This window comes from Phyllostomus hastatus, unplaced genomic scaffold, assembly GCF_019186645.2.
Source record: "Phyllostomus hastatus isolate PE091 unplaced genomic scaffold, TTU_PhHast_1.1 phas_contig_1, whole genome shotgun sequence".
NCBI lineage: Eukaryota > Metazoa > Chordata > Mammalia > Chiroptera > Phyllostomidae > Phyllostomus > Phyllostomus hastatus.
In genome coordinates, this window is record NW_025333498.1 from 25,601,871 (window position 1) to 25,621,466 (window position 19,596).

The following is a 19,596-nucleotide window of genomic DNA, read 5'->3' on the forward strand; positions in this document are numbered from 1 at the left end:
CTGACTTTGCAGGTACCAGTCACAGAGGTGATGAGGATTTCAGGAGCCCTAAATGCATGGAAATTAACCTTAACACAGGAGACATAAACGTTATCTCTACTTAGATGTGGAATATAATCTGGAGGCTTCTGTTTCACATACTTGCTGGAAACTGTAACCATGGCTCTCATCTTTCAGTTGCTACATACGAAAGGTTTCAGGTCCGGACATCACCAGTAGATTTTGCTGAGCATGCTTAGGGAAATAATTGCTATCCCCCACCTCAAATACTGAGAGTCTCTAGAGATACCTAGCAGCAATTGAGTATTAATCAGTTTTCAGGAAGCCAAATGGACAACAGAAATACAGTAAAAATCATTTTGTGTCTTCCTCCTACTTCAAATTTTAATGAGTAAGAAAAAAATTATATTTATGTTTCTAAAAGTGTGCAACATTCTGGTCCTCAATGTTAATAGTTCAGAATCCTATTCTGAATTTTAATGTTGGACATGTTCTGATCACTACTCATAGTTCCAACTTTTAATTTGTTTTAAACTCGATAATTAATAAGAAAAGTCACTTAAATTGCTAAAATCTTCAGAAAAAAATTGTAAAAACCAGCTATGTGTTGACATTTCTTTTATTTTCTACGGGTTTTGCAATCTTTGCTTAAAGGCAGCAACATCCTCAGAAGGTACCTGGAGATAAATATAATCATCCCCATTTTACAGATGGAAAAATGAAAGCTTGCTAGACTCTGAGGAGGGCCTGGTAAAAAAAAAAAATCTTTCTTCCATCCCCAAACTCATTCCTTTGGAATCGGCAACATACAATAAATCTTTTTTTTTTTTCAAAATAAATTTAAAACATGATTTTTACATGGATGATGGTGCTTCAGAAAGGAAACTTGGGGAGGAAATGAATTTTGTGGTAACAGGTTCTCCATGTTGTTTGTTGTCCAGAGGGTTCTGAGGGTAGTTAACCTAAGCTCACCTGCATTAAATATTGACCCTGAGGGGGCAATTTGAGGCCTTGCTAATGGGGCAATTTGGGGCCTTAATGATGCAGACAAAAAGGTCCACAATCCTACTTGATGAAGTGAAGAGGCTCATTAGCATGATTTTCAAGGGTGGTGCTCAAAGAATTAGCTTGCCAGTCAAAGCCATGTCTAACCTGGTCAGAGAGCTCTTCATGTAGCTGGAGTGCTGTATTCGACCAGTATCTCCATCTTCCTGTGGATTTGATTTTATTTTCTTCAAGAGCGTTACATTTTTTACCACAAGCTAAATAAAGGCTCTCTGACTTTTTATAAAGCTTTGAGATTATAACAAAAATACTGTTTTTAAAGCAATGTAAAATAATAGGGGAGTTAATGTAAACTTATCCCAAACCACTAATTATCTCTACTAAAGCAAAGTTCATGGTGGAAATAATGGCACATTCTTTAATCTTCTGGAGTAGATGCTGATTTCTAATATTCAGTGATGACAAATTTAGGATATAAATCATGCCAAAGCATCTTTAAACATATAACAACTAAGCAATTAATGCTATCATGTATATAATTCCAGTGACATGCATGGAGCTTTTACCAGTGCTTCGTGAATTTAAATCCATAATGCATTAAGTAGACAAATGTACACTTAAATACATAACACACATATAGTGCAAACCCACGTGTCAATATTAACCCAGTCAAGTAGAAAAGGCAGTTGTACATATACTTAGTACTTTATCATTAGAAATTCACCTTCACTGAACTCACAGACAGCAATAATTATCAACAGTGAAGTAGAATTTTCCTCATTCACAGAAAATGTGTTTAAAACACTTAGAAATATAATATTCAATACATCATAGAAAATAATATGACAAATACTTAATTTAATCGAGTAAATATGTAAACTGTGTTTTTTTCTTTTATAATTTTGTGTTATATACAGGCACACTGTCTAATTCAATTACCAATTACAACAATAGATAATTCTTTGACTGGTTCTTAACCAGCAGACTGTATAGACTAAAGCGCCCTCAGCTTCGCCCCAGGCTCTTCATGCCTCGAGCTACTGCTTTAGTGACTGATTCAAGGGAAAAATAGAGAATGAAAATTCAAAATGTGACACTTTTACCTAATCAACTGCAAGATAATTTCTTTTCAGCACTGGTAACAGATATCCTCTTCCGATATACATACTCTATAGTCAGCTACGATCTTTGGAACGAACACGTTTTAAAAATGGAATAATGTAATTATTATCAAAACTAATTTGTACCTCCAACAGCCCAAATTAAATTCAATAAGCACAGTAGAAATTATAGTGATTTAAGTTCTGGTGTTTCACCTACTAAATTTTTAATTGTGGCAAATATGTTCTGCTTATGCAACGTAGAATAAGAAGAAGGGGGCAAAGCTGCCCGACATTCCTCCATATAAAAATGTTTTTGTAATCACTCTATTTAAATAGTAACATTTTATTTTTTAAGCACTTAGTTTCTTGATCAGGATCCATATTCATGGGGTCTCGCTGTAATCCACTTTACCACTTAATGTTGCAATTCAAATGTTCAGTCAGAAGCAAAGCCCTCCAGAATAAAGCATGAATATTACTGTGTGGGGCTGTAAAGAGAAGACTATTAGAATATATCACCAACACACTAGGGGACCATTTAGTCCACTGCTCTAAATACATCATTTAATTACAATGGAGACATTACTTCATGTTTCTACTGATGTAAGTATTATTAGAATTCATGATATTCGCAGGCTACTGTGGGCCATTACATTGGCCATAAGCTATTCCATAAGATTTACTACTAAAGGCCCGCGAGGGTATTTGAGCATTCATGGATTCTGTGGCAGTAGGCTTTTATCTAAGACACATAAGTGAGGGACAACCAAGTTATTATCTCTAAGAAACATAGCTTAATATTTTGGATTCTAAAGGTTAAGGTATCATAAATCTTGAATTACTATGAGATATCACATAAAAAGACATTTTTATTTTATTTTACTCTATTCAGCCTCTTAAAATATTTTATGATAGCAGTTTCTAGAGTTGTACTATGTTGTTTACATTCAGTCCCTGGATGTATCAAAACATTGACACAGCATTTCTTTTAAACTGTAAGTGAAAGTGAAAATATATATTTGGTGTGTGTGTGTGTGTGTGTGTGTGTGTGTGTGCATGATGGCTGTGGTCAGGGAGAGGAGGAGGCTAATGAATGCTTTATATTTTTAAGACATACCCAATTTCCATTTGAAGAGTGTTGCTCAGTACTTTGGCCCTTTTCATGATGGTCATTGTGTTGGTCTGAGCTGATCTGCCCTTGGATCAAAACTGGGGCCCTCTCAGGCAGGAGACTCCAAGGGCTGCACAGAGAAGCGCGGAATGAACAGCAGCAGCAGCTTCAGAAGGCTGCCTGCTTTTCAGACAATAAAAATTACAACCTGAAAACTCAGGAAAGACTGATGAAGGGGCCTGGCAAATTTGTCACAAAAATAGGTAGAAAATAAAAAAAACTTTTCTCTATTATGAAATGAAAACTTCTAGGTAACTGCCCAACAAATGAAAGATTATGGATTTGAGAAGGCAATGCTTTAGAAAAGCAGGTAAGACATGAATTCAGCCAGGTGATACAATATCCCCATACTGGCAGTGCCAGCTTTTGCATTTCCCTCCAAGTTCTTTCTTGGATTGTAAGGCACCTGTTAGGGTTCTGAGTCTTAACATATGAAGTACATAACTCTTGCATTTTTCTGGGAACACACTGGACACATCATCAGTATTGGCTGTCTCCTTGAGAGATGGCTCTAAAATGGCAAATAGCAGCAAGCAGCTAGAAGAGTACATGAGGGTGCAGAAGAAGCCGTGTTTATTGAGAAGAGTTACTGGTTTGAACACAGAAAACCCACCACAAAGCTGGGCGGTCAAGTGAGGTGTTTGGTCTCTCAATTCATAATATTGGTGCCTCACTTCTGTGGCAGATATTTTTGTCACCTACCTTCCTCCCTCCCCTCCCCATTACCCAACACCTGTCAGCTCTCAACATGTACTATTCTGGGGCCCTAATACTTCTAGCAGGAGAATTTTTACCACTGCTCCACCTATTCCAAAGGAAGTCTCAGTTTCAAAATGCATTGTTCTTGCAACTTTGTATAAAGTTCAAGAGTACTAAAATGTTATCTTTAAGCCAAGGAAGTAAATAAAATTAGCAGAAGTGCTTTGGACAGTTATGCATCAAATTATATACACTAATAATATTTATCATAAAGTTATATTCCTGTCTATCTGGTTCACCAAGTTAGAATGTACTAAAACATTGCCCTTTGGGACAGTTTTCTAGATTTAACCATTCTGTGTTTTGCAGAAAATGTGCATATAATGTGTGCATTTTAACCTGAAACATACTAAATCTAAATAATATTTTAAAAGCAAAATATTTTGTAAATGTCAGCTCTATAAGAATAGATGAATTTGGAAAAAAAATTAATACTATCTTTAATGTAATCACTGTACTGTAAATACCATGCAAAATTTCTCACTCTCTAACTATTAGCCTTTCAGTTGCTCTATAATAGTATAACATTAGAACAGTATGTGCCTGATTAAGAAAATAGGTAGGCTATCAGTATAATCAGCCCTACCTAAGTGCATTATAAATATTATATCATTTAGTTCTGACAATAACCTTGTTATGCAAATATTAATATCATAATTTTATGAATGAGAAACTGAGGCCTAGACAACTGAAACAACGTATGCAAAATAATGTAGCGGACCAGCAGCAAAAGCAGGGATTGAATTTATCTGACTCTCCAGCCACACTCTCAAGTAAGGTGCTGTGTTAAGTAAGGTGCTCACTCCATAGGAACTTAATACATGTGTACTTGCAAGAACACACAAATGGGTGGACATTAAAGAAAGAATAGGCAGGAAACACACAATGTTGAGGTGTTCATAGAAACTTTTTTATACTTGCTACATTTTTTAAAATGAGTTAGACCTTTAAGATATCCGAACCTGCTTGTGTTCTCTTCATTTTCCTTTTTGAAATCATATTTTTTTCCAACCACAGACTTTTCCAGCCACATACATCTACCAACTTCATTTTATTTTTTTAATTACCCATAAACAAATTCATCAATCCTTCCTTTAAAAAGTAACAAAAATCATCACAATCATTACTTCATCTAGATACTTTTCTTGTAAAAAGATACAATGGTCTAGGGTGTTGTTTCCCTCCTTTCTATTTCCAAACCAAGCATCTCTCCCTCTTAAGCAATGAGCAACAGTAGGAGTTTGGGCTCTGGCAGTGTGGGGGTGAAGAATTCCAATGGAGACAGACTGCTTAGAATTTTGGCAGCCTCTGAGGCAGAGGTACTTGGGGCCAAAAGACCAGAGCTGAGAGTCAGGGCTCCATTTTTCACCTCTGATGGAAACTTCACTTATAGAGCCAAACTGATGCCCAACAGAAGCACCTTGGGAAGATTTGTGGGTTGACCCAGTTCTCAAAGAGTATGCTACACCGGTAGACTGATGCTTAGAAAGGGCTAGGATTCCATTAATTCATTCATCATGTTTATTGAGCAACTACTATGTGCAAAGGCCTACTCCAAATAGCGTGGATACAAGAGTAAAACAAAAGAAAAAAAGAAAAATAAAAGAAATACCTGGCCTTTTGGAACTATCATGTTACAGGAGTAGGTTCACATCATCTGCCCAGAAATATCCAGTTCTGCTACCAAGTAAAGCAGGTCTGGTTGTAACCTGACACATCAAGGGGTTCAGGCATAAGTCCTGGGTCCCCCAGATTCTGATCACTGAATTGTCTCTTTGAAGCCATTCTCACTGTGGTTAAGGTGAGGAAAAAGCCCTTATCACTTCTCACCCTTGGGAACAGGGTGGGAGCTCAGCATACAGACCATTGTCTCCAGAGAAACTTTCTTTCCCAGCTCTAGATTGCACACTTTCCTGGCTGGAGATAGGTGATGCCTAATGCTGAGGAAATGGTTTTACAGTCTCTTAGAATGCACGGCAAGGCATGTTTAGGTGGCCTAAAATGGTGCCTCCTGTTTTCTTTCATATAACTGTAAACTGTTAAACTAGGTACCCTCATGCATATTTGTAGGTTGGTAATTAAAATTTGTATCCCATATTTAAATGGTTTCAGAGGATATAATTACTGACATTAGAAGAAAACCTATTTCATTACTCTTGTAACACATGCAGTGAAATCTATCACAGCCACTTGATACCCATGACTATCCTTTTAAAGTACATGAACGAGATCTTCTCTCACAGTTGGAAATTTTACAAAACCCTTTTACTCCTTGAATTTAGTCCCATCCCAATTTCCTCCACAGGAGGTTGGCCTTAAGTAATACATTGTAAAGCTTGACATTATTTTCCTGATCACCCTGTCATATATTTCTAGGACTAAAATATGCTTATAAATCAAAATATAACTTAAAATTTTTATGACTGCAAGTTTCTAAGTATTTAAAAATATTCTGGATTGAGCTCTCATTACAATTACAATTACTGTGTAATTGACCAAGAGGAACAAACTCTCACTGTTTCCAGAGTTCCAGACAATCACACGGTTTAAAGAGATGCTATCTTCAGATAGATATTCAAGATTGATCTGCTCTCCTGAGAGACAGTTTCTCAGTGATTCTAACCTTCAAGTGATCCAATGAGGCTTTCTTATAGTGCATTAGTGTATACTATAAAATACTAGTGTATTCTCCAGTAAGCATAATAATCTATTGTACATTTTATCAACTAAGTGCTCCTTATATGTATATTTATGTTCAAATTGCTTCTTTTTCCTTTTAGCTTCCTTAAGAGCATAAATTGTATCACAACATGTCTTTATACACCTCTAGTGTTTGGACAATTATAAAAAGGCGGAAACCTAATTGTCTCCAGGACAGAACTTAGTCACAAGGAACAATTCCCTAACTAATTATACCTGGCTTCTTACAACTACAGAGACTCGTTTCTGTATGGGATCCTAGGGAAGACAAACGAACATTAGTGCTCTGAGGCTCTTTGGCAGCACTTCCCCAGTTGGTATCACATTCCTCCCTGAGATTGCTAATATAAACTCTGAAGCACGGCAGGGTGGGTACCTCACTGTTAGAGCTCTTATGAATTATGTGTTTTTCAAGTAGATATCGAATTAACAGGTATCCCCACTTCATCATTTTGGTGCCCCCGAAAGAATTACTGCATTTTTCACCTTGTGGTTCAAATGAGTTCAAAAGAGGAAGACAGCATTAGGTGATGGAAAGGGCCTCATGATCTCAATTAGATTAATAGACACTCACCTTAATCCAGTTCCATAGCATCTAACAAGGACTAAGTCTTGTTGTATAAATAGTAAACTAGTAAACACAGACCATGCCACAGCCAGAGTTCACTTGCATTGTACATGAATTCCCAACTAAATCTGGGGCAAGAAAACAATCACCATTATTATTTATTGAATATTTTTAACATGTATCAGATTTTATAAATGGGTCATCTCATACTGATACTACTCCTATGAAATAGGCACTGCTATGGGTCTCATATAAAAAATAGGGAATTGAAACTTAGAGAAAATAAATTATACTCACTAAACTTGTGTAGGTGGATAAATGAAGAATTAAGACCCCAAATTGTTCCATATTCATGACTACTATCATCACAGAGAGGTTTGAGAGATCTTCCCAGTACTATTTCCTCAAGGCTGAGTTCTCTAACAGATGATGACATGACAGATGGAAGGTAAGAAATCCGGTAATTCCTATTGGTTATTATTTTCCTGTATAAGGTGCAATAGCAACTTCTATGTAGTTCTCATCAACGAATTCTGTAAGCTTAATTGAGGATTAACGGCGAATCTTACATAAGAAACAGTATTGCGTGGTGATTCTTGAATAGGAATTAAGTGCCACTTCTGGGCTTCTACTTGTGGCTAAGGGTGGCAGAGAGTGCTTTAAGGAAGGGTGTCCACCAAAAGAAACATTTTGCCTTTTTTGTGTGGTCTTTCAAAAAGCATATCCATGCTATATGCAGACTTTTTGATTATTCTTGTTTTCATGGAAAGACAGGTACCTTGGCATGTATGCACAATAAACTTATGGTCTTTTCAGTATCCAAATTAACTTAATTTAACTTAATTAACTGGATACTGCTCTTAGTAACCATCTTCATGAAAACAGTTCCAAAATCCACTGCACAAGTTTAGTCAAAATAACAGGATGGCTCTCTTTTTAAAGAGCAATAAAATTTCTGCAGGGAAAAATACCACTTGAGGAAGATACCTTATGTTACTATTTTGTGAAATGGTCAAATTCCTCAGGAAACTCCCTTACTTCAATATATACTTTAAAACAGGGTAGACTGAATCACCCTAAGCATTTAGTCAATATGGTTTTTTAACATGAACACTTTTCATGATGGTGGCACATTTATTCTGAGATCGGCAATGGGCTATCATTTAGACGTAACATAAAAGTGAAGCCAAATGAATATAAGCTCATAGTCATAAACATTTTACAAAAATATCCAGATGATACACAGGTTGTGTTACTATCATAAATGGAGTCAAATTACCTAGGCATAAAAATAATTTTTGTTTTCCCTTGATGGAAATTTGTTAGGTTGGTATTGTGGCCAAACAAGCAGAATTGTAAATTGGTCAAATTTCAAAAGTTGCAGTAATTTCATGTTTCTTTGAAAATTTGATCATATATCTGATACTTTTGAATATCAGATTATGTTTATGTGATACATTAGTTTCTTATTGCTGTTGTAACAAATTATTACAAACTTAATGGCTTAAAACAACACAAATTCACGATCTTGTCATTCTGGAGATCAGAAATCTGAGATGGGTTATAAACATGACTAAAATCAAGGTGTCCACAGAGCTCAGACACTTCTACAGGCTTCAGGGAAAGATCAGCTCCTGCTGGAAATTTCTACAACTTCTAGAGGATGACAGCATGTCTTGGCTCGCAGCTGCACCACTGTGATCTGTTCTGCCATTGCACCTCTTTCTCTCACTCTGACTCTGCTGCCTTCTTCTTATAAGGACCCTTATTGAGCCCACTTGGATAATCCAGGATAATCTTCCCATTTCAAAATGTTTAAGCTAGTCACAAATGCAAATAAGATAACATATACCTTATGCCCGATTGGGTAACATATTCACAGGTTCTGGGGACTAGGATGTAAACATCTTTGGAGGAGGGGTGGCACTAGTCTATCACTGGTGGTGACATAAGTAAAAGTCCAGGTTATAGTGGAAAAAGCCTGGGCTTTGTAGCAGTCAGACAGCTCCGGGATCGAATTCCAGCTCCTTCATCGTCAACCCTGCCTGGTGTGGCTCAGTGGATTGATTGCTGGCCTGTGAACCAAAAGGTTGTAGGTTTGATTCCCAGTAAAGGCATATGCCTGGGTTTTGGGCCAGGTTCCCCAGTTGGGGGCATGTGAGAGACACCCAATTAATGAATATTTTGCACATTGTGATTCTCTCTTTCTTCTTCTCCCTTCCCCTCTAAGAAGTAAATAAACAAAATGTTTTTTTGTTTAAAGACTGTATTATATGCAAAGTGGTTACTCTTCAAAGCAGTTATGGAAGAATTAGGTGAAACTTTATTTTAATCCAACCCAAATTATAGGTGGAACTTTAAAAGAAGTTCTCGGGAAACTTTTCATTCTCATTGTCTGGAATTGTGTGTCATGTCAAACCCTGAACCTGTAAGGAACCTGAGCAAGGGAATAGAATTATTCTGAGCAAAATGAATGAAAGCTCACTTATGGAGCTGGGCTAAATTGATCCACAGACTTTAAGGAGAGAGATGAATAACTAAAAGTAAAAGACAATAAAATAAGGGAAAATAGTATTCTTTTAGGACAGAGGAGGGGAGAATGAATGCTAGAATGAATGCTGAATAGGCAACCAGCAATGCCCATTGCTGAGCTTTTAAATCTTAGCCCAAGCAATGTTTACAACAAAGAACAACTCTGTACACACAATTGCCTTTATTCTGTAATATGAATTAATATGTTTAAAATATTTAGAATATTGCTTGACACATAAAAAGTATTCAGTATATAATAGCGACAATGAAAACAATGAGTATTTTATGATTACTATTCATTGGCTTTATTACAACTTTTTTTTATTAATGCTGCAAACAAGTATAAAATAGTTATCCTAGGAAATAGGAACTTCTCTCCAGAAACATAGAACTGCCCCTGAGTGCTGAAAAAGTTTCAAAACTTTGAATTGAGTTTGGAATTGAGTTTGGAATTGCCTGCTAGTCACATCTGTGCCACAGGTTGCTCCTCACTCCACAGCTCCACACGCAGTCTTCGATTCTGTTTCCTGTTTGAGTTCCTGTCCATCAGATTGTTCACATTAGCTTTCAAACTCTATAAAGCATTTCTTTTATGTAACTACAGGCTTTTATTCACAATTTCTTTTCTATTTCGAGTAGCTCAGCTCTTTCTTCTCTGCTTGACACATGTAATTCTCCCAGGTTTCTGATGTTATTTGTCACCTCTTGAGTGATAACCATCTCAGGCAGAAATCCTTGTAGCTCAACTACTCTTGGGATACTGCTCTTTGCTGCCCTCACTGGTCACTACCCATTACTGCAGGTACCTACCAAGTGCATGTCAGTTCATGGAGGACAGCATATCCAAGGGGAACGGAGCTCTTATGTGCCATTTCATTTGTGAAACTGAGATTCCCAAACATGAACAGATAAAACAAGAAAGAGGTGCCTTCTTATGAATGTGCTGATGTCACCAATCAGCCTGGTCTTAGTAAAACAAAGCATGTGTGGGACCAGAAGTCACCAACAAAATACTCCCGTTTAGGGATTTTTGTCTTGTCTGATTTCAGTCCAAGTTAAAGTCTCTCATAACAGGAGTCCCAAAATCAATACGATCAACATATAACTCTTCAATAGGTGAGTATATTGACCATTTTATGAAGAGCAGAATATTCTCAGAGTTTGGGGATGCAATTTGGTTTTAATGAAACCCTTGTGAAAGCTTTCCACTATAGTATAACTTTTTTTTTTTAACTGAATGGCCAAGGTTCTGAGTTTAAGGTAGACACAAGGAGGCAGAGTTTGAGCTCTAACTTCATTGTATTTACACATTTCATAGCAACCCTTTCATTTCCTATAGTTTATAAAGAGGTGGGACTGCACAGAGAACAGAAGTTGGTTTCCCAGCCCATTGGATGTCACTCACTAGCACTGTGCCCAAAAGAGTACATAAGTATTTTGGGAGGGTAATGACTTGCTAGGCTTTGTGATGCAACCCTGAAAGTCTAGCAACTTCAAAAAGTCTATGTATCCTCTGATTATGCTTAATTTAAGGGTATCTCTAAACAATGTTATACTGTGTCCATTGCATTGTTCAGCATGTAATATCCCAGTATGCTGAAGGTTGCCAGAGGAGAAATGGGATGGGAGGCTGGATGGAAAAGGTGAAGGGTTGAGAAGTACAGATTGGTAGTTATAAAATAGTCATGGCCATATACAATACAGCATAGGAAATATAGTCAATAATGTTATAACAACTATGTATGGTGCCAGGAGGGTTCTAGAAATATTGGAGGGAACACTTTGTGAAATGTATGATTGTCTAACCACTATTTTGTACACCTGAAACCAATACTAAATCATATTGAATGTAAACTGTAATTGAAAAAAAATAAAAGTAATAAAAATAAATAAACTCCCTGGGTTTATTTATTTTTCCCCCTGGAACAGCCCTCAGACTTTCCACCATCTAGTCTAAGCCTAATTTCTCCTCAATGTGTCCTTCACTTCTCTGCTTTTTTCATATCACCCACCTCAATAAAAAAGATTGTCTTAGTAAGGCATTAGTTTCATATTTTCAAAAATAGATATAATAATATCCTATGTTTTTAACATTTCTGTCTAAAAAGCATTTATATACACAGTTTCTTATTGGACCTTCATAACAATTCTTTAATGTTAGTGGGATGGACATCATTATCCCCTTTTATAGATGAGAAGATTGAGACTCCCAGGAGTTAAATGAATTATGCTAGGCTACAAAATAAGCAAAGGAACGGGGAGCACGCTGAGACACTTGTGTAAGTTTTATGCTTTCTACTTTACTATCTCATCACTGATCCTTCTAAATCTTACTGAAACATTTAATTTTCCCAGGCATTAATCAAAACATAATCAATGGCTGTGACCACTGGTAAAATAACTGGATTAAAAAATGCAAATCACTTTTCCTTAGGTGGATGAATACAGTAGTCAGTCTTTTTACTGGTGTAATTACAACTCCAAGAATTTATTTTGTAATCAGTGGTATTTGAACCAGAATGTTCAGATAGTTCATACTTACATATGCCTCTCTTTCTTACTCCTCCCCTCGACAGGTAAAAATGGGCAGAAATAGAAAATACAGTATGCGCTTTCAACCAGAGGGCCAAAATTGGAGGTGTGGTAATTTTTGGAAATCTCTTCTCAAGTCTCAAGGGTCTTAGAGAACTGATAGTGTTTAGTGACCTTCATTGGCCTATATCATCCTTGGAGGATTGAAATTGATTTTCTTGTGCTACCCTGCAAGAATCCCAGCCTGCGCCCCCTGCCGGTTGGTTGCCTAGGAGTGTGCCGCCTGCTAACAGCCCTTGATGTGAGCACCGGGCTTTGAGAGACTCATAAATGGGAGCAGCAGGACTCTCATCCTGCTGCATTGTTTTGAAGTTATTCTTCCAGATTGTGCTTTCATTTCAGTTCATTCTTCTTCTCCCTGTGCTGCCGCATGGCCTAGCTCAATTCTAAACTTGCTTTTTTTAGCTTCTGAAAAACAAAAATTGGTTAGCTACTAACTGATTTTATTTGTACTATAAAAGCCCTGGGACGGAATTTTTGCAAACAAAGCTGAAATCTATACGGGTTCCACTTTATTCACTATCCTATATAAAGCGACTGAAATTATCAAAAGTTGAAGACCTCCCCCCAGGTGTTGGTCAGCCAAGCTTTCGGAGCAATCAATGGCGACAGCAAAGCGACTTCACACAGGAAGCAGAGAGGCAGCGCGCTGTGAAGCTAATGAAGCTTAAGCTACAGGGCCCTTCGTTGGTGCAGGTGCCTTCCAAGACCCTGAGAAAGGGGCCTAGCAGGGTATTTATATGGTCCCATGTTTCTATAAAATTCAAAATAAAGGCATTTAGCTTCCACCTTTTAAAGAGTCATGTTTCTCTCCGCTCCACACTTTCTAGGTGTCTGGTGGCACTGGAAAGACCACAGGCATTTGAGGGATCTGGGCTAAGAGAGGTGGACTCCGAGATAAACTTACTTTGGGCTTACTGGAATACGTTTATGTAATGCTCAGGCATGTCCGTGTGCAGTGAAGTCATTGCTGTTCCGCGGAAGAACCCCTCCCGGGGTGCTGCTATGGCCCACTGTGCTGGCGCACCCAGCGTGGTGACAGCAAATAAAGCAGCAGAGGTTGCATCATGAGAGGAAAGCGTCCCTGTGGAAAATTCTTGTTAAGACTTCAATTTGTCAGCAAAGAATCAGAATTTCATCACCATCCGGTGAATATAAAAGTTATCTCCCGTCAGGAATACCCTATGCTTAATAATGCAGCATATTGGGCTCTAAACACACCACTTATATAGCTCTTTCAGTTTCTTTTTGATGGAAATCACACCAAATAGAATCTATCAGAATTCCCAACTTTAGAGGGCACAAACTGCAGCAGGGATAGCAGGAAGATTATTTGTAAAAATTCTCATAGGAGAGAAATCTTTAGACCAAGTTTTCCCAAACTTCGAAACAATCGTAATGTTTCTAGGACATTTCTAATAATGATTTGTGAAGCTGAAAAGTTCTAAACTATAAATATTATGGAAATATACATATGAATATCATGCAATAAAAACACTGAATTATGTTAATAGTCTATTAAAAATAGGCATTTTGTCATATAAAGAGGCAAACAGAGTATTCAACCAAAACTAAAGGAAAAAATATGTCTGTCAGGAAATTAAGTTTAAGTAAAATAAATCAAATTGTGAATTGATTTTTCTGGCATTGTAGATATGGTATATTTGACCATGTTTTGGAATTTGTAAATTGGCCTGATGCTTTTTCCCCTCATTATAAGGAAATTTTCACATTTGAACAGGTCCATCAACTCTAATGTTTCGTATCAAAGAAATAGTACAATGGAAAAACAATCACACCACGTGTCTAAATACCAACATTGTAAATACACTAACTGTAGATAAAGTGTTCTTCAGTCTTAGCCATTATACCTCCACAAGGATAAATTAGGAGATAAAAATGTAAAAAATAGTGTTTTTAGGTGACTGGAACTTGGTCAAATGTGAAAGAGAACTGAAATTACTATACACAGCTGGCTAATCCAGTAATGGAGTAATGATTTTGGGGATAATTTTATAGGGATGCAATAATTCATGGAATACAAATATTTAGTCATTTTTTTACTTTTACCAAAAGACCTACATATATTGTAATAATCAAGACTCTTACATACTTTTAATTTTAATAGTGATGATGATTAGCTTTTCTGAGTATTTTATAATATTTTATTAAATTAAATTTGGAGAAAATTTGCTCTCTTGGGGCAGTATTTACTGAAATTTTCAATAAATGTCTTAAAAAACACTTAGCTTCAGAAATAAACTTAGAATTTTGAATATCATGTTCAAACCTCACAAGGAATCATATCTATTACAATATATTATTGTTATTACAAAAAATACTACAAAACATTTTAATTTTATCATATAAAGAGCTGCTACTTAATTGTAATTTATTAATCTTGCAAGGCAATATATAGAACCATACAGTGAGTGAAGATTCTATATTTATTTTAAGTATTCATATCACTATCTACACAAATTTAAGAATATGAGTTGCTCATTATTAAAAAAAAATGTTTCCCAAGTGCTATTTGGTGCAAATATTGTGAACATCATGCTGAATTTTAGAACCTGAATAGAACCATAGGTGAATGAATGAATGAGTCTTTGCCACTACTTGCCACTACTTAAAAACCCAGACTCTCTTGCAGTCATGCTTATTCAGAGTAAGGAACTGATAAGATAATTTGTCTTTTCTGTTACCCAGGTACTCCTACGTCTCCAATCCTCTTCAAACTCCAAAGCGATGCCTGGCCCAGATGTGGGCATCAGCAAAACCAACAAATCTTCACAGTGTTTAGACACAGTAACCTTTTTTTTTTTAAACATAGAACATGAGATGTGGAAAAGACTTCCCTGTGACTTGAAAGATGTTAGTCATGAGTGCACAAGTTTGGATTTATAGTTTGTTCTGTGTTAGTGCTGAGTGTCAGATCCCAAGTGATAGAGAATCTGGGTTCTTTAATGCATCCGTGTGTGTATATGCATGTATCCAGAACTGGGGCCCCTCTTGTCTGGGTTTAAGGAAAATACTGCTATTGCACCTAATTTTGTATTTATAATTTTTCTTAAAGTGAGCCCAGGAAATGTTTAAGCTTCCGCCTCCACAAACTTAGATTTACCCCCAGAGACAAATTTTGGATAAGCATTGCAGATTATACACATATGTGCTCAATACAACTATTTTCCAAACCCCAAATGCCTCGCTAGTGATTTTTACTTAAAGTTATAAACCTATGAGAGAAAATACTGAACAGGATCCAACAACAACAGAATTTAGAAAGCTGAAAAACAGATGTGTGAGTGGTAACTGAATTAGAAGTCAAGGGGAGATGAAAAATTAAGGTGTCAGTCAACCTTGGAGCCACTTTCTTTCACATCTGACATCCATCTTCTCATCCTGCTGGGTCTACCTTCCAAATCCACCCAGAATCTCATCATTCCCATCATCTCTACTAGTACTACCTACTTCTATGGGTTAAATTGTTGCCTCTGCATAGCATTTTGAAGTCCTAACCTCTGGTACCTATGAATGTGACCTTACTTGGAAATAGGTTCTAGTGTCGCAGGTTTGATTCCCAGTCAGAGCACGTACCTGGGTTGCAGGCCACGGCCCCCAGTAACCGCACATTGATGTTTCTCTCTGTCTCTCTTTCTCCCTCCCTTCCCTCTCTAAAAATAAATAAATAAAATCTTAAAAAAATTAAAAAAGAAATATGTTCTTTGTAGATATAATCAAGTTAAAATGAGATCATGCCAAATTAAAGTAGATCCTAAATCTAATGACTGGTATAATTTTAAGGAGACAAAGATTTGGAGATGCAGACACACAAAGAGAAAATAGTGAAGTAAAGACAGAGTTAGAGATAGACATATACTGCCAGAAGCCAAGGGATGCCAACAATTTCTGGCAAACACCAGAAGCTGGAAGAGACATGAACAAATTCTTTTCAATAGCCTTCAGGAGACCACGGCCTTAATTTCACACTTGTGGCCTCCAGGAAGTAAGAGATTAAATTTTCATTGTTTAAAATACACAGTTTATGGTCATTTGTTATGGCAACTCCAGCAAAAACTATACCTACCATTATTAATTGCTTGGACTAATGAAATAACTTCTGATTATTCTGCTTCTACCCTTTGTTCACCTTATTTTCAATATGGCACCAGTGATCTTCCTATAATACAAACCAGTCCATATTGTTTCTGTACTGAATACACTGTATTGGCATTCTGTTTCCTTTAGAGTAAAAGCCAATGTCTACACAATGGCACACAAGGCCCTACATAACTAGAGTGTAACTATGCCACCCAACCCTGTCTTCCCTCTGCCTTCCTCAGAACTCCCACAGTATTCTTCCCTCCACTCATTCTGCAAAAGCCACACGTGGCCTCCTGGCTATTCATCAAACACACGAGGTAGGTTCTCACCTCAGAAACTTGGCAGCAGTGGTTTCCTGTGCCAGCCACGCCCTTGCCCCAAATATTCCTTTGGATAACTTTCTCACTTTCATCCACTCTTTATCACAGTTCACACTCTCACTAAGGCCCATCATCACTGTCTTTATTAAAACTGCCATCTGCCTTTCATCCCCTACACTCTAAATCTCTTTACCCTGTTTAGTATGTTTTTCCATGGCACTTACCATCCCTAACATGTTAAACAGTTGATTTAATTATTATTTCTTATTTATTGACTGTTTCTTATACTCTATAAACCTCTTGAAGAGAGGGAATTTTGTTTTGTTTACTGTTATATCCCAAGTGCCCAGTCCTTGCCTGGAACATGAAAATAAATATTTGTTGAATGAATTTGTTATATTGATTGAAGAATCTCAAAAGCATGTTAATCTCCATCAGAGAACCCCAGAAATACTAAAGAGCTCATGAATAGCAGAATGTGTAGAAATAGGAGTGTTTGGGACTGAGATGGAAAAGATGTTTGAAACGTTCTATAAATTGTTGATTATTTTTGAAGGCTTACTGTGTACAAGGCATTTTGGATTGCTGAGAAAATATATTGTCATTATTATTGGAGCACTATTAGTATGAAGTATCTAGGACCAGAATTAGTACTTTAGTTTGGTGACCAGAAAGGACTAAGATGAAGAGATTTTATCATTTAGGCAAAATGAAACCATTAGTTAGAAAATCCCACTGTGGAAACTCTCAACTGACAGGACCCATATTCCTCCGGGAATTTGGCTGTGATCAAGTTTCTGGTCTCATTTTTATATAATCAAGCACCCACCTAGGAATTCCCATGGTTTATTAAATCAAAAGAGACAGATTACATTTGACATTTTCTCAAAACATTTTAAGGTCCCCCCTCCTTGCCTCCACCTAGGCATTTTATTTTCAGCTTGTGAAGGGGGGCCAGCAGTTCAAGATGACTCCAAAAAGCTTATTGGCTCAGGCAATTACCTGATTTCCTCTCCTTGAAAATGTCATGTACATTTTAAGCACGTTGACAAGCAAGTTTGAAATGCCTGTCACATTTAGAGATGCTACAAGGAAAAATGGAGCATTGGATTAAAAGCTGTTATTAGGTACAATCTTTATGATTTTTTTCAATTTTCAATGTGGAAACAACATACTCCTCACATATTCTTACCTCTGAAAGTTTTCTGAGATCCAGTGTAATAGTTAAGATTCTTTCAACTGCAAATAGAAATCTTTATTAAAATTGATTTAAACAGTATAGAAATGACTGTTTTCACACTAGAAACCCAGTGGATTCCAAGAAAGTTGAGTCATATGTTCAAAGATATTATCATGTCTTTGCTTTTTCATTTTTGGAGGTAGTGTCTTCCTCTTATGAGTGGTAAGCAATCCCAGGAAACACATTTGGACATGAAAACAACCAGAAGAAAAGAGATTTTTTTCTTAAGGGTCTCTAGAAGCAAAACAAAATTTCCCAGAAGCCACTTGAACCAACTTCTCTTTACATCGTGTCATTGGATCACTTGTTCATTCTGAATCAATCACATACAATTTTTTAGTTAAAAATCTAGGATGGAATAAATGAAATTGTTGGGGAGTTAACCACACTATTCTCTTGTCTTTCACTTGTTTCTGACTGGCCACTTTCTTTTTCTTTTGGGTGTGGCTTTCCTCCTTTATGACTGAAATCAGTTTAATGAATTAGAATGTATCTGTTCCAGGTCACAGTTAGCACCATTGCAAGGATTTATTATTTTGCCTTCGTTAATGTAAATTAAATGATAATCACAGATTTGGAATTATTATCACTTCTTTCTTCCTACAACACATTTGATTAACAGATTATTCAGAACAAGTTCTTTGTCACATCTACTGCGAGGATGGAGGCCACCCTCAGCACTCAGGCTGTGGACTGTCAACATCCCAGACAACATCCACATTGCTCTGAAGGGACACACAGTTATTGTCAAGGGCGCTAGAGGCGCCCTGCAGAGGGACTTCAATCACACCGATATAGAAGTCTCCTCAGTAAGAAAAAAAAAGAGGCTCCAGGTAAACAAATAGTGGGGAAATAGAAAGAAACTAGCCACCATTCACTCTATATATAGATCATGATCATGGGTGTTACACTGGGCTTCGGACACAAGGTGTGGTCTGTGTATGCTTCCTTTCCCATCAACGTCGTGATTCAGGGGAACGGTTCTCTTGCTGAAATCAGAAATTTCTTGGGTGAAAAATACACCATCAGGGTTTGGATGAGGTCAGGAGTTTCTTGTTCAGTATCTCAAGCCTAGAAAGATGAGTTGATTTTTGAAGGAAATAACACTGAACTTGTATGAAGTTCAGCTGCTTTAATTCAGCAAGCCACAACAGTTAAAAACTAGGACATCAGAAACATTTTGGATGGCATCTATGAAAAAGAAACAGTTCAGCAGGCTGATGAATAAGATCTAAGTTATCCAACTATAGAAACAGCGAAATGCCAAATGATTTCTCAAACTTATATGCAATATTTTAAAGATGCACTAAATCATGTATTGAAAAAAACAAATTATGTAACAGTAAACAAATTACTATGTTTGCGAATCTCAATTTATGCATTAATAAATTGGAAATTATTGAGTTTCTATATATAATTGAAATTTATCAGTTTTATTAAATAAGAATATAAAACCACCCTGGCTGGCGTAGCTCAGTGGATTGAGCGTGGGCTGCAAACCA

General features: G+C 36.8%; 1 pseudogene; it reads left to right on the top strand.

Moving 5' to 3' along the window:
• Positions 1-3,795: 3,795 nt before the first annotated feature.
• On the top strand, positions 3,796-19,322 carry LOC123816822 (annotated as a pseudogene).
• Positions 19,323-19,596: the final 274 nt, after the last annotated feature.